Source organism: Megalobrama amblycephala, linkage group LG6 (genome assembly GCF_018812025.1).
Source record: "Megalobrama amblycephala isolate DHTTF-2021 linkage group LG6, ASM1881202v1, whole genome shotgun sequence".
Lineage (NCBI taxonomy): Eukaryota > Metazoa > Chordata > Actinopteri > Cypriniformes > Xenocyprididae > Megalobrama > Megalobrama amblycephala.
Genome location: NC_063049.1, coordinates 1,891,967 through 1,901,365, shown reverse-complemented (window position 1 = coordinate 1,901,365; position 9,399 = coordinate 1,891,967).

Sequence of the window (9,399 nt, the reverse complement as noted above, 5' to 3'; positions counted from 1 at the left end):
GTGATCAGTACTCTGGTGACTGGGTGCGCTGTGATTGGTGAGCGGTGGAGCCTGACGTGTCTGTGACAGTATTGTTAATAACTTTGCTGAATCTTCAAAGGAAAACAAGTTCATCACAGAAGAGGACATTCAAATCACTGTCTGTATGAACTGCATTTTGTTTTTAAAAAGATCCATTAGGTAACTGAGCTATGTATGTTTAAAACATTATAAGGAAAGTAAATTCATATAAAAATATTTCTTATATATATATATATATATATATATATATATATTCACATCTTTCCATTGTGGACATGACACTGAACCTGTGTGTGATGCGCCATCGTGTAGTGAACATGGAAACTACAGGAAAGTTTATTAAGACATAATGGACATTATTAATCTAAAAGGATCGTTAGAAATAGCCTATATATAATCTAAAATGCTCGAAAAATATTAATTTACATGAAACAATTTAGGCTCTATGTGAGAGATCTGTTCAAAGTGAATCTGATGTAGGTGCCACTTTCAACCACGAGATGGCAGCAGCGCTACAGCACACCTTATTTCACTTCATTTCAACTTTATTCTATTTAACTTAATTAATGACAGCAACATACTCTATTATTAATCACACAGGTAAAGCGTCAGATCAACTTTTAATCTATAATATAGGCCATTGAAGTAATGTACAAATATACATCCAAATATAAACAATTTGTAAGTGTATATCTGCACTTACAAATTGTTCATATATATTTGGATGTATTTGGCTATCTGTCTTGTAGCTTACAAATGCCTGTATACTCAGAACTCAAAATGTTTACATTTTTTGGATGTATATCTGCAAATATATATATGGCATCAGTTCAAAGGACTATAAAGTCTGTAAGTGCAAAAAGAATAAAGTGTCCTGTGTGCAATCAAAGATATGTGGGGTGAACTGTATATTTTTTAAAGTTCAGGAGTAGGTGGAAGAGAGGGAGGTAATGAACAGAGTTCAGCTAACTGGAGGAAGCTGTTTGAAAGCCTTGTGGAGCGAGCCTGGAGACTCCGGTAAGTGGGGGTTTAATGGATGTGAGCTATCAGCAGCAATGCTCTACTGGTAAGGCGGGTGTGGAAAATGTCCATAAGGGAGAGCAGGGAAACACTGATGATTGCAAGCTGCATTCACTATGCGTTACAAAGTCTTTCGACAGGATGCGGTGTGTCCTCCGTACCACACTGTGATGCAGCTGGTGATGATGCTTTCAATGGTGCCCCGGTAAAAAGAGCACATGATGGGAGGTGGGACTCCTGCTTTCCTCAGTTTACGGAGGAAGTAGAGGCGTGTCTGAGCCTTCTTGTCCAGCGATGTGGTGTTTGTCATCCAGGAGAGGTCCTCAGAGATATGCTCACCCTCTCCACAACAGCCCGTTGATGGTTAATGGGGGGTGCTGTGGGGGTCTTCTTCTGAAGGCGATGATAAGTTCTTTGGTCTTTGCCACATTGAGAAGAGATTGTTGTCATTGCACCACCGAACCAATCCTGTAGTTGGATTCATTGTTGTTAGTGATGAGGCCCACTACACAATCATGGGTCAACAGGGTAAAAAGCAGCAGGCTGAGTATATATTCAGATGTATAATACACAGATGTAAAAATATGCTGCTGCTGTGTGTGTGTGTGTGTGTGTGTTTATCCCAGTGTAGGGGGATAGACTATATAGTTTGTACAGTATAAAAATCACATCTAAGGAGAGTCCCTACAAAGATAGCGAACCAGACGTGTGTGTGTGTGTGTGTGTGTGTGTGTTTGTGTGTGTGTGTACTGTTTATATGAAGTATGATGATAGATACACGCAAACTTGTATATATACAGTATATGTGTAACCCCTCTTGTCCAGGTCCTTCTCACCCCGCCCTACGCGGGTCTCGAACCTGGGTCTCCGGCATGGGAGTCGGACGCTCTAACAAGGAGGCTAAAGGCTGCAACCTCTAGCGTCAGTCGCTAGAGCATCTCTTGAGATCAGAGGAGTGAGGTTTACTCGCACAGCAACTACTAGCTGGCCTCCGTTACACTCACCCCCCTAAACCTCACTCCCATCCGGGTCACGGCACCAACGTAACCCCTCTACCCAGGTCCTACTCGCCCCGCTCTGCGTGGGCCTCAAACCTGGGTCTCTGGCGTGGGAGTCGGACGCTCTAACGAGGAGGCTAAAGGCTGCAACCTCTAGCATCAATCGCTAGAGCATCTCTTGAGATCAGAGGAGTGAGGTTTACTCGCACAGCGACTACTAGCTGGCCTCCGTTACACTCACCCCCCTAAACCTCACTCCCATCCGGGGGCACGGCACCAACGTAACCCCTCTTGTCCAGGTCCTTCTCACCCCGCCCTACGCGGGTCTCGAACCTGGGTCTCCGGCATGGGAGTCGGACGCTCTAACAAGGAGGCTAAAGGCTGCAACCTCTAGCGTCAGTCGCTAGAGCATCTCTTGAGATCAGAGGAGTGAGGTTTACTCGCACAGCAACTACTAGCTGGCCTCCGTTACATATGCATGTGTTTTTTGTTGAGCATCATATTTATACATCTGGGGCCGTATTCACAAAACATCTTAAGGCTAAAAGTAGCTCCTAACTTTCAGATTTAGGAGAAACTCTTAAAAATAATGGGCGTGTCAGTTCTAATTTTAGGAGTCCTAAATTTTTGCTCTAAGAGTATTTCACAAAGCATTTTAGCGCTAAAACTAGCTCCTAAATCTGTGAAACGTTAGGAGTAGTCAAGAGGACTCCTAAGTCACTAAGACCAAATCACAAACAGTCCTAATCCACCCAAAGACACTGAACACCATTGAGACAATAGCGATAGAGCCTTGGGTGCTGAACCTTTTCTTCATAAATGCAATACATTTTTATTTATAGATTTGAATTTACAATGAGACACCAAAAATAAATCTTTAACAAATAAATAAATATTGTCTGATTACCTGTGGCAGTGGTTTTCATGAGTTCACATTTACAAATGATTGAACAGAGTAAAAAGTATATATAATAAGCATATTTGGTGTGCTGTCCAAGGGCTCCAAGCTTGGAATTTAGCCCAAACTCCTCTCCGTATCCCCAGCCGAGAGTGAAGAGTGGGGTGGCGGAGGGATGCAGAAAACTGTCGAAGTAACTGTAGGTGAGTCGGCTCTCGTCTGTGTATATATTCATTCTCTGGTGCTGATTAGAAATACAACGTGTTTCAACGTGTTTCTCCCAAACTTTTTTTATAAAATTTAATTTGTCGCTTGAATTCTGCATTCTCTTGAGATACAGACATCCAAGAGGTGGACAATTAACTGTATATACTAGTTTAATTAGTGACACTTAGCCTTTAAAACCTTTATGGCAACAATATGGCAACATTTTTATAAAAAAAAAAATGATTTGAATAGGGCAACATTTGTATTTTAAAACCTTTATTTTAATGTGGAAATATGACACCTCATTCTACAATATTTCTATGATTAAATCGCTGACTCCTCCCCCATCAGCCAATCACTGTGTTTTTACTCCATAGCAACGAGGTCAACCCCGCCCTTACTCTTAGCTTAAGACTTCAGTCTATTCCTTAGTAAAAGTTGGTCTCAGCAGCTTTGTGAATAGGTTTTAATAGAAAACTCTTAGCTAAGAACTTTTACTGCTATTTAGGAGAACTCTTAGTGGTAAGATAAAATGTTTTGTGAATATGGCCCCTGGGTTTTAGAGCTCATATATGCACTTCAATGATAATTGATAGATGGAAAAATAAATGTTCAACATTTTTGTGTACAACATTTTTTTCAGGAAAGTTTTAGTCATATTGATCATTTATAATGTTATTTGGCTTGCCAATTTCCATTGCCAAACAAGCATTTTTATTTTAATGAATTTATAGCCCTAAAGGAGCAACGAATCCTGGAGATACAAACATTACAATAAAAAAATGTTATTATTTATGTCCTAATTGTCACCATTATGTTCTGTTCATGGACTTTCAGTTTGTTGTCACTCCTGTCTCATGTGCCTGATAAAGACCTGTTGGTCAAAAAGTTGTATTATTTAATAAATTATTTATTGGAGCAGTTATTTTCAGTGTGCGGACTTCACATTTCTCTTTTACCACCACTCATCAGTCACATGGACACTAACGATCCTCACAGCTGTTCTCATTTACCTTTGTGTATTTAAGTTCAGTTCATTGTCTGGTATCGACTAAAGTGTGTTTGCTGTTGCTTATCTGCCTGTCTTGGATTTATATTAAACTTTTTAGCATGTGACGACAGTCTGGATGAAAATATGTAAAAAGTCAGCTATGTTTTGGCTCATGATTGATTTGGGTTTATTATGATGTCATTTATTGCCTCTTAATGTTTGAATTAAGAAGCAGCAGATCTAAATATGTGACTCAATTAATGATGAAATCAAGAGATTTAACGTCGTATTCAACTTTGCAAATTGACTCTGAACTAATAAATGTTTCTAGAAACTAAAAGCTAGATTCTATAAGCACTAAGCACCAGGGGCCGTATTCACAAACATTTGATCTTACCACTAAGATTTCTCCTAAATAGCAGTAAAAGTTCTTAGCTAAGAGTTTCCTCTTAAAACTTATTCACAAAGCTGCTGAGACAAACTTTTACTAAGGAAGAAGTTTTAAGATAAGAGTAAGGGGCGGGGTTGACCTTGTTGCTATGGATGATGTCATCACACTTACTAACTATGATTAGCTGATGGTGGAGGGGTCTCTGTCAGCGATTTAATACTGTAGAACGAGGTATCATATTCAAATAAAGATTTTAAAAAGTAAGCTAAGCATCACTAGTTAAACTTGTATATGTTCAGCTAATTGACAGCCTGTTACATGTCTGCATCTGGAGAGATTGCAAGTGACAAATGATATTTCAGAAACAAAGTTCAGGAGGAGCACGTTCAGATGAGCTAATCAGTTCAAGAAGAGGCATATATGAAGAGTTCAGATGCAAAAGCAGCTAATCTGAAGTGAGATAATGATATTGAGTGAATGCTCTCTGCACATAGTATACGTTCATCAAATACTTTCGCTTTAAATCCCCTAAATCCCAGCGTCAACCCATTCAGAAATACAGTTTCGTTGGCAGAAACTGCTAAAAGACACTTGCCTTTGTCAGCAAAAGCTTCTAAGAGCACAAAAGAATCAATCGAAAGATACAAACTTAATCATATAATTTCAAGATGAACGACGGCGTGTGTATGATCCAGATTTCAATTGCCGAGCTGCAAGTTATCATCATGTTTTGTCCATGGTTACAGTGACAATGACAGGATTTAGCGAGAAGCATGTACTAAAGTGACATGTTTGAAAATAAGGCATTTCAATAACTGACTAACAACCTTTTCATTGCTGTTAAAGTGAAATTACTGAATCTAAATATAGGAGCCTGATAAAGAAAAAAAGCTAATTTAAAAGAAAACATGTCAGATGGACTTTTTTGAACTCTTCATATATACACAGTGACTCTTACCTCGACAGTTTTCTGCATCACATTACCCTGACTCACTGTCGGCTGGTTCCTATTCCCGGCTGGGGATATGGGGAAGTATTCTGGGTTTGGCAATGTTTTATTCTCCATTGTGATGAAGGTGGACTGGCTCTTAATTTGGTCATCACACTGACGTGTCTGTAAGGACACGGAGACAGGAATTTAAATGACTGTAATGTCCTGTGATTGTTGAAAGGATAATAATGGTGTCCAGCAGAGGGCGCTGCAGAACTTCCTCTCCTACATCCATCATTCAATGCATATTGCTTTTACATAAATGAACCTCATCACAGATTAAAATATATAAATCAAAATATGTATTTCATTTATGAAGAAAAGGCTCAGCACCCAAATCTCCTATCGCCTCAATGGAGTTCAGTGTCTTTGAGCGGATTACTGAGGCGGATCACTGGCAACACAGGACATTATAAGCAATGTGTTCCTGTCAAGAAAATGAATCACCCCCCGGGGATTTTTTTTTCTTTGTAATTCCTTAATAGAAAAGATTAATTAGAAATAAGAAGAAAATAGAATCAGGAACGACAGACAATTTTGTATCTGCGGCAAAGTTAAAGTACTGCACTTAAGAATCTTTCATGATATATACCAATCACATGTAAATTTGGTAACGTTCATTTGAATTGTAATTTCTGTAAATTCAGTTTGGTCAGTTGATCATCTTTTCTTCAAATGTCCCCTTGTCAAAGGAAAGTTTGTTTGGAAAGTCTGACCTCTCCAAATATCTTGCCTCAAAATCTAAATTGGACTTTGATTTAACATTGTGTGATTTTATTGGCAAATGTATTGTACATTTTCTTTATCAATACCCAAATTAAATGATTTTCTTCATGACTTTAACTACATAATTATGACACTAAAAACAATTAACAACATAAAAAGTGTCATCTTAAACTACGGTGAACTGTTGAATGTAGCGTAACTTACATTTCTGTACACTGAATTGTGTATTACTGTATGCTACAATTTTTTTTTCATTGTCTACCATTTTCTTTTTTAATGCTGTCATCCATTATTCCTGTATTTAAATGTTAAAGGAACTTTTGTTTATATCTGCATTATCTGATCTGATCAACTTTTGCGCACACACTCTGCGTGTGACGTCATATCAATCACACTTGCGGTAACCCATCAACAGACGATGATCATGTATCGACGATAGCCAGCGATATTGTCAAAAGCATCAAATCTTGGCAATATTAAGAGGATTTTTATTATTAAATATATGTGCTGTGAGGATAATAAAAGATTAGGCTATTAAACTTTTTATACTTTTTTTAGGTCTTTTATACAATGAATAATCGGCCTATAATTAAAATTATTAAGAGTGTAGGCTATAATATTTCCTAACACCGCAGTCATCAATGAAAATTAAGCACAGCTTTACTTAAAAAAAAAAAACATCATTATCAGCATATTATGTTGAAATTCGTCTCTGAGAGAATATGCTCTGTTAATGCAGTGTCAGACAGCTCCGTCACTGTTTACTTTCACTTTCTGTAGTGAATACTGACCGAGGTTGAGACTTTTTCACCGGCATAACTCTTGCACAAAGTTTGCACGTTGCTTCTTGTCAGTGTTGGGGAAGCTACTCTGAAACTGTAGTTTGACAAACTACTAGCTACTTATAAATTAAAGTAGTTAAACTAAAGTCAAGCTACCCTTCTGAAAAAGTAGTTAGCTACACTACAAGTTACTAACAAAAAGTAGCTAGCTACATCAAAACTACTTTGATTATTTTTTATTTATTTATTTTTTTTTTTTTTTTTTACTGTTAATGAAGAATGTTTAAGTAAATGTTTGGGGTTTAAAACAATGCAATGCACTACAATTATTATTTCAAAGTGTACCATTTTATTTTTTTATGTATATCAAAAGATAAAATATTCAAATGTAGCCTATCTCTCACACTGACTGTCAAAATGCTAAATTGCTACTAATGTCACACCAATGCAGGCCTGGTTCTAGGCACCTAAGCACCTTCAAACGCAAGCAGGAGCACCCTCAGTTGATACTGTAATAATATCATATTGGCAAAACACATTTGCCAAATGCTCCAGTGTTTATTTGTGTTTGCGCTCTGGAGAATTTCAAATGTTTCTATTTACAACATGATTTTGCAGCGGCGAGCAACGTAGCCAATCACAGACATAAGTGTTGATCTCTTGAACGCAATGGCCAATCAGGGGTGTTTAAGTTAGTTAAAATCACTGAAAGAAACGCCAGAGTTTTTATTTAGCACTGAGTTTGCAAGCTCATTGTGCAGTGTAGACAGCTATAACTGAGTTATGACTTTTTAGTGATTATAAAGGAAGCGCTCTTTGCATGCTTTATATAATACATTCAGAATTTTAATATAAGTTTTGTTTTTCATGCTATAAGAGGACCGACGACCAATTGCACTCTGCAGTTTCAGAAGTGATATAAATACAGTACATACAAATGCAGGATTCCCGCTCAAAATTGCTACCATAACCATAACATGGGACAAAAATATGAAATAAAAATAATAAGCAATGTGCAGACAAGAAAAATATTTGATCATTTTTAATATTATAATATTTCAAAAAATTTTAAATTTTACTCCAATTATTTGTAAAATTAATGACTTAAAAAATCTTAAATGTCTCATTGTACTTTGCTATTCTTGTTATGGTGGAGCCGTTGTTTACACATTACATCTGCACTTTACTGTAGCATCCTGACTAATTTCAGGAGCACCCTCAGTGATTTGATTCTGGTACCGGACCTGCACCAATGCAAGAACAAAATATATAACTTACATTGGATACACAGAAAAATGCAGGTTAAACTCACAGCACATGAAGTGATGAAGCCTTGAGATGCCAATCATGTGCTTCTTGCGTGAAGATAGTGCATTTCATTCTGAAACCCGTGCAGCTTATTTTATTAGATCAGTCTTTGCCGTGTGATAAGCGCACTAAGCTCGCATTTTTGTTTTCTGTTCAACTGACTAATGCTTTGCCAATGCAATGATGCAAAACACTGTTTATTATAAAACTGTGGCGGGACAGATTAGACTATGGCGGGTCACCACTGTAATAAAATAGTTTGCATACATTTGATAGAGACTGCAATAAAGCAGGACAATCAATTTAAAAAGGCTATTATTCACCTGTATGTGCTTGAAGTCTTCGACACAGACAGCTTTTTAATCATGTTTATAAATTAAGCGTAACCTTTACTAATCGATTCGTGTGAAGTGTAAACCCACTCCTGTCCTTTACATAATCATCAGACGATCTCTTCTCTGTGAACTGTAAAGCCACAAGATGCGTGATATAACAATAGATGGCGGTAATGCACGGTTTTAGCTCATGATCTGAAGACGCTGTGCTGCTTCATTGCATCGCAGGCTCATCAGAACACAAAACGGAATGTAGCTTGTAGCTTTTGGTCACGCTACACCGCTACTTGTTGGAAAAAATAGTTAACTACTGGAAAAGCTACACTGTTTTAAAAGTAGCTGAACTACATACAAGCTACGGAAAAATGTAGTTAAACTACAGTAGTAGAGCCGCTACATGTAGTTAACTACTCCAACACTGCTTCTTGTGTGATATCTATTGGCTCTTCTCGTTTTAAAACGATATTTCCAATATTATGACGAAGGGATACAGTTACGCCACTGTCTGTTGGCATAAATCTTTACAACTAAAGACGTGAACATGAACTTGCGCACTGCGTAATGCGTGTCAACATTACACTGCGCATGTGCCCCAGAGACTTCTGAATACGATTGAGAAAGCAGTCGGATTCAAGCGTTTACATGGTCATTTTTTGCTGTTGGATCGGATTAGAAAAGGAATAAACCACCCCTTCCAATCCGATTGAAATTTCATTCAGATCAAGCTCAAT